We start from the raw sequence: 6,167 nt of genomic DNA on the forward strand, positions 1-6,167 counted from the left end.
TCAATTTTAATTTTTTTCTCCCTTCTTCCCCCCTTTCTCTTTTCCTCCCTCCTTCCGCCAAGGGGATTTACGGCGGCAGATTTACTCAGGAATTAGCAACACCAACGATCCAGCAGCTTGATTTATTACGAAGAGAGAGGCTGGAAGAGCCAAATATGCGAATTAATTATTGCTAGAATAAATCCTGCCATCTTATCCCGCCTGGTTCCTGCTGAGACGTGTGGAGGGATTTGCCTGATGCAGGACAGGCACCGCTGATGGGAAACACTCGGTTCCCAGAGCCTTGTTATGACCAGAACTTTCTGTGCCTGGGACTGTGGAAAGTGTCGCTGCCCTGAGGATGCTGCAGCCCAAATCGGGTGTTGCACATCCCGGGATAGAGGGAAGGGATGTGGAGCCCAGAGCCTGGAGGTTGGGAAGAACAGGAATCCAACCCAGGAAAGGTTGGATTGAAACCCAGATGCCAAATCCTGGTGCTAGCAGGCAGGTTAGGAGGGAATTTTAAAGCTGGGAATGAGGAGTGCTCCCAGACTGAGACCTGTCCCACTGGGTACAGGGTCTCCAGCTCCTCCCAGTGCCGTTTCAAGGGACGTTTGGGTCCAGTATGAGCAGGCTGCCTCGTATATAAACTAGAGGAAATATCCCCTCAGTCTTGCTCCGTGGTGGAAAACCTCAGCTCCAGCAGCTGGGATGCTTTCTGCTCTGCCCTGATAAAATTTGTCCACACCTTATTTGTAAGCAGGCTGAAAGCTGGAGCTGGGGACCTTCTTTCCCTCAGAGATAAGTCCCTGTGGTGACATTTGTCCTGGTCACGCAGTGTTTCTGCCCCGGGTCAGAGATTCCCGGTGCAGAAATGCCGTCCCATCCTCCACCTCCGGGACAGGATGGACGGGATGACCCCAGAGGTGTTTTTCCTTCTCTGAGAGTGGATCCAGCGGGGCGGGAGCATGTGGAGGAGTGAGATTTCAGCAGGCATCGCTGATCAGAGCTGCCAGGCGCTGCAGGAACGCTGCAAACTTTTTAATTCCTCTGGATTTGCGCTGCCCACCTGCTCTTTGAAAGGTCTGTGTCAGAGACACGTGGAGAGCAGAGACTGTGGCGCTGAGGGACAACAAAATCTCACTTCTCCTTCCTTTAAATGCCCTTCCCAGTTCACTCCTGCCTTTTCCAGGGGAAGGGGATGGAGACAGCACTTCCAGGGACTGGGCTGAGATGCTGTTGGGGTCAGGCAGTGCTCTGGCACACTCAGCCCGGGAGGACAGCAGGGCAGGGAAGCTTTTGGAGGAGCAAATGGGGTTTATGGCCATCCCAAAGCACAGCACCCCGGGCCATGTGCCCAATGCCTCGCCCCAGCCAAGCCCTTCCTCGCGGAGCTGCGGTGCTGATGAGGCTCCAGCAGCAATGGAGGGTTGGGGTGGGGTTGGGGACAAGTGGGTAAATCAAACACACCCCAGGAAAAGTGGGCCCAACCTGGGCTTTGTGCTGGGCAGATCCCCCGTGCCCACAGCAAAGCGCAGGAGCCGAGCTGCCGAATCAAAACATTTCACTTTATAAACACCCTGTGAGCCAAACACTTTGGCTTCGCCCTCAGTAGCTGGCAGATGCAGATTTTATTATTCTGGTTACCAGTCACAGAGCTAGTTTGGTTAGAAACTCGTGTGAAGTGGTACATCAAACATTGGCACCGGCCCAGCTCCCGCAGCACAAGAGCTCTGTCCGCTGCCTGCGCTGGGCTGGGTCACTCACAACGAGAACAGGGCCATCTGCCTTATGGAAATCACCTATTTAACACTCCAAAAATGGGATCTGAACAGAAAGAAAACATTGATTTAGTGCCTGCTGTTCTGTGGGAATGGGGGAATGGGACGGCAGCTCCTGGGGGATGAGGGGCAGCTCAGGGCAGAGGGGTGGGAGGTGGGAGCTGGAGGGAAGCAGAGATGTCTCCTCCTGGTCCCTGTGGCACAGGATCCATCCCATGCCTGCCCAAAATCCATCAGAGCCCGCTAGCACCTCCTCTCACCCCCTTCTCCCTCTGGCTTTTATTCCACCAGCCATCACGGTGGTTCCTCGTGGAAAACAGACTGGAACAGCAAAGTTCTGACTGAATTTACGGATTCTGGCATTTTGCCTTTTCTGAGGCGTGGATATTTTTCATTACTGATTCATATGCTCTTCTGGTGTCTTCCTCTTCTATTTCTGATGGGTAAAGGTTAAGAAAAGGTTAAAGCCCAGGGACGAATGTGTGTGCCCAGTGCTCCACGACCCCTGCTCCCCTGCCCCTGCTTCTTCCCCCTCCCCAGATTACTGGGAATGATTCTTTTCCCCCCAAAATACCAGGAATATGGGACTGTAGATGTGTCTTTGTCACCACCAGCTTTTCTTCCTGGATCACTTGTAGGTGAAGGCTGTGGCCATCCAGAGCCAAAGGTAAAACAAAACTAAATCAACCAAATTTGAAGTGTGGGAAAGAATTTGTGCCCAAATGGCCCAGCTGAACTCCTGGGGTCCCTTGGTGGTGAGTTCCTGGTGTTGTCCATCAGCTGGACTCGGTCCTGGTGCAGGGAATGACCGGGAAGGGCGGGGGTGAATCCGCCGGTGCCCGATGGCAGAGGTGAATTCTACAACATCTCCTGAAATCCCTGAGCTGAGGGAGCCACAGCAGGAACCTCCCTCTCCTCCTGCCTGGGCGCTGCGGTGTGCGGCAGGACGGGAGGGACAGTTCAGTCTGGGGGAGCACCTGGTGCTGCGGAGCCTGGCACGGCCACATCTGGCACAGCCACATCTGGTGCTGCCACATCTGGTGCTGCCACATCTGGCACTGCCACATCTGGTGCTGCGGAGCCTGGCACGGCCACATCTGGCACAGCCACATCTGGTGCTGCCACATCTGGTGCTGCCACATCTGGCACGGCCACACCTGGTGCTGCCACATCTGGCATGGTGACACCTGGCACCGCCACATCTGGGCATGGCCACACCTGGCACCGCCACACCTGGTGCCACAGAGCCTGGCACCGCCACATCTGGCATGGCCACATCTGGCACTGTCACATTTGGTACTGCCACATCTGGCATGGTGACACCTGGCACTGCCACATCTGGCACCGCCACATCTGGCATTGTCACATTTGGCACGGCCACATCTGGGCACGGCCACATCTGGCACTGCCACACCTGGTGCCACAGAGCCTGGCACCGCCACACCTGGCACTGTCACATCTGGCACGGCCACACCTGGCACCACGAGACCAGCACCCGTGCCGCTCAGGTCTCAGGGAGGACCTGGTGGTTTCCCCGCTGACCTTGCTGGAGCTGGGCCCTTTCACCGCGTTGCCCCAGGGCTGCTGTGGCACCTGCAGCCGCAGCTGGGCCGACACGGAGCTGAAGGCTCCGGTCCAGGGGCACAGGAGTCAAGACCTTGTCCTGGTGTTGCAACCAAACCCTTGCACCTGTGCCTGCGTTCTCCTGGTCCGGGGGATAGGGGGGAGCTGCTTTTATGGCCCTTTCTTGGGCAATGGGGCTGGGAAGGGGTGTTTTGGATGGAGATTCACACGGGATTGGGAAAAGGTTGGACCTCTGAACCCAGTGCTGAAGCAAACAGCACACAGGGCTGGGTGTGCCTTGCACAAGGGGAATGGGGATGGAGAGGGGCAGGCAAAGGTGGAAGCGTTATTTCATTCAAGAGCACTGATTTTTAATCCTTAAAATTAAGAAGCAGCCGGTTGAATGGGGCATTCATTCCTTGAATCCAGTTTGGGATGGGTTTGGGGCCGTGTATCACCTAAGGCAGGGATCAGGTGTCTCTCTCACCAAATTTTGACTCATTCCTTGGACTGGAGCTCCTGTTCTGTGCCTACGTCAGCGCAGGAAAGTGGCTTTGTGCCAGTGGCTCCTATCAACCACAGCCAGGAACCTCAATGTGACTTTCCTCTAGCACAGCTATCACCAGCACGGGGACAGCAGATAAGAGCTCAGTGAGGGTGTTTGCAGGGCGAACTCTGGGAGAAAAGGTCCGTGCCTGGCGTGCACAGCCTGGTTTGGGACTGGCAGGGCTGGGGTCAGCCAGGTCTGGACTGAGGGGACACTCGTGACCTGCTGGGACAACACTGGTCACCCACATCACCTCGCTGGAGCAGGGCAGTTCTGCTCTCATGTGCTCCGAGTATCACATCCCATTTGTGTACTCAGCAAGGTCAAACTGAACATTTCAGAGCATCTCCCACTGCAGGAATGGGCTGCCTGAAAACCTGTGAGCACCTGGAGCTCCTCTCCCAGACCCTGTCCCTTATTTCCATGTTCACATGGAAGAGAGATGTTGAAGAACCTGGTCCCAGCAATGCAGCAGCTGGCTGGCACTCCGCTTTCCCCTCCTCACTCAGGAATTGCTCCGGGCTCCTGCCCCAGCTGCAGGGTTTAAACCAGCTCTGCAGCTTGCCGTGGGCTCACCCCACCAGCTCCCGGCCAGCTGGCTTTGCCTTGTGTTCAAGGAGCAGCCACGCAGCTCCTCGTGCTCTTTAATTCCCAAATCTCAGAGGTTTAAGCTGCTGTTTGATCTAGGGCAAGGCCGTGATAAGCCAAGTCAAGAACTTGACTCTGTCCGAGACGCTGACATCACAAGCCTGTTTGTTTAAGATGGAATTTAATCATGGGGATATTTTCTCCTCTATACCTGCTCTGTTTATTATTTTTTCCTGATTGCCAGCACTTTCTCTCAGCTGGGAAAATTCATTAAAGAGCTGGGATTTAATTGGTGGCAGAAGGATGGAGATCAGAGAGACCACCAGGAACTCGGGTGGGTTCATCAGCTCTCAGAAGCTGTTGCTGAGTCTGGACCTACAAAATACTCACCAGGGAGAACTGGAAATTCCAAGCAGAGCTGTGGGGCTGGGAGAAAGGCTGGGGACAGCCTCTGGAACACGGGAAACGTGGGAAAACCATCAGGGAAGAGCCCAGGACACCGATCAGTTCCGTGATCCGAAGGCAAAGCTCGTCCTTGCTCTTGGAGGGGAATCTCCAGGGGAAAAGGAGCAGCAGGGATGCCCTGGGCACTGGGTCAGGCTCCTGGCACTGCAGGAAGAGGGATGGGTCTCCTCTCTGCTCCAAAGCCGTGGGCTGGGGTCTCTCTGAGCCCCGGGTGTGCAGATCAGAGCTGGAATCACAAACAGCCCAGGGCCGGGGCAGTTTTACAGCAGAGCGCTCCAGATGGCCCCTGTGATCTCTAAAGGAGAGGGGTTGATGACCTCCCTTTCTCGACCCATTAGCTGCTATTTGCATAATGATGCTGCTGACCTAAATTCTCCCCAAAGTTTCGGCTCCCTGCATCATCCTTTCCTTCCTGCCCTGCTCTGCTACAATCTCCTGCTGTCCTCCGCCCCAAGGTGTCAGCCAGGGCTCTCTCCAGCCCTGTGGAAGGACATTTTGCTCGTCCCAGACTCGATGCCAAGGTGTGCCCTGACTTTCAGCAGCGCCCGGAGAGGGGAGGGGAGGTTCTGGCACGTTCAGATCGCTCCGTAAGCTCTCAGCAACCTGGATGTTGTTTCTGGATACATTCTCCTGCCTGAATCACCGGCTTTTTCCACCCCCTCTTCTCCTCCTGTGTTGGGCAATGACCCACTTAGATACACGCCAAAACACAAATAATTACCGAGATCCTCGTTTTATACCTGACCACTTCCTCCCTCCCCTCCCAGCCCGGCCAGTTCGGGGTGATTCTCCCCTCTCCCCAGGCATCTCTGGGCACGGTAAAAAAAGGGAGCTCATCATCCCTCTGGTGAGACCCAGATACCGGGCAGGACTGGTCTGCCGGGATGTTTGGGCATCTTCATCACTGCCGTGAGTTAGCAACAGTTATCTCCCCGAGCATCACTTCCTAGAGGAACCCGGGCTCTCAGCCGCGGCCAGCGAGGACTGGGAATGCTGAGGGGTGTGGGACAGGCTGGGAATGCTGTGGAATACTGGGAATGCTGAGGGGTGCTGGACAGGCTGGGAATGCTGTGGAATACTGGGAATGCTGAGGGGTGTGGGACAGGCTGGGAATGCTGGACAGGCTGGGAATGCTGTGGAATACTGGGAATGCTGAGGGATGCTGGACAGGCTGGGAATGATGCTGAGGGATGCTGGACAGGCTGGGAATGATGCTGAAGGATGCTGGACAGGCTGGGAATGAT

The 6,167-nt window shown here is 55.6% G+C and overlaps 1 protein-coding gene across 1 annotated transcript in view; it reads left to right on the plus strand.

The window, feature by feature from the left end:
* Nucleotides 1-6,167, plus strand: part of SLC26A9 (solute carrier family 26 member 9) — a 22,700-nt gene that overhangs the window by 417 nt on the left and 16,116 nt on the right. The gene's annotated exons all lie outside the window — the stretch shown is intronic.

Source organism: Parus major, chromosome 26 (assembly GCF_001522545.3).
Source record: "Parus major isolate Abel chromosome 26, Parus_major1.1, whole genome shotgun sequence".
Classification (NCBI taxonomy): domain Eukaryota; kingdom Metazoa; phylum Chordata; class Aves; order Passeriformes; family Paridae; genus Parus; species Parus major.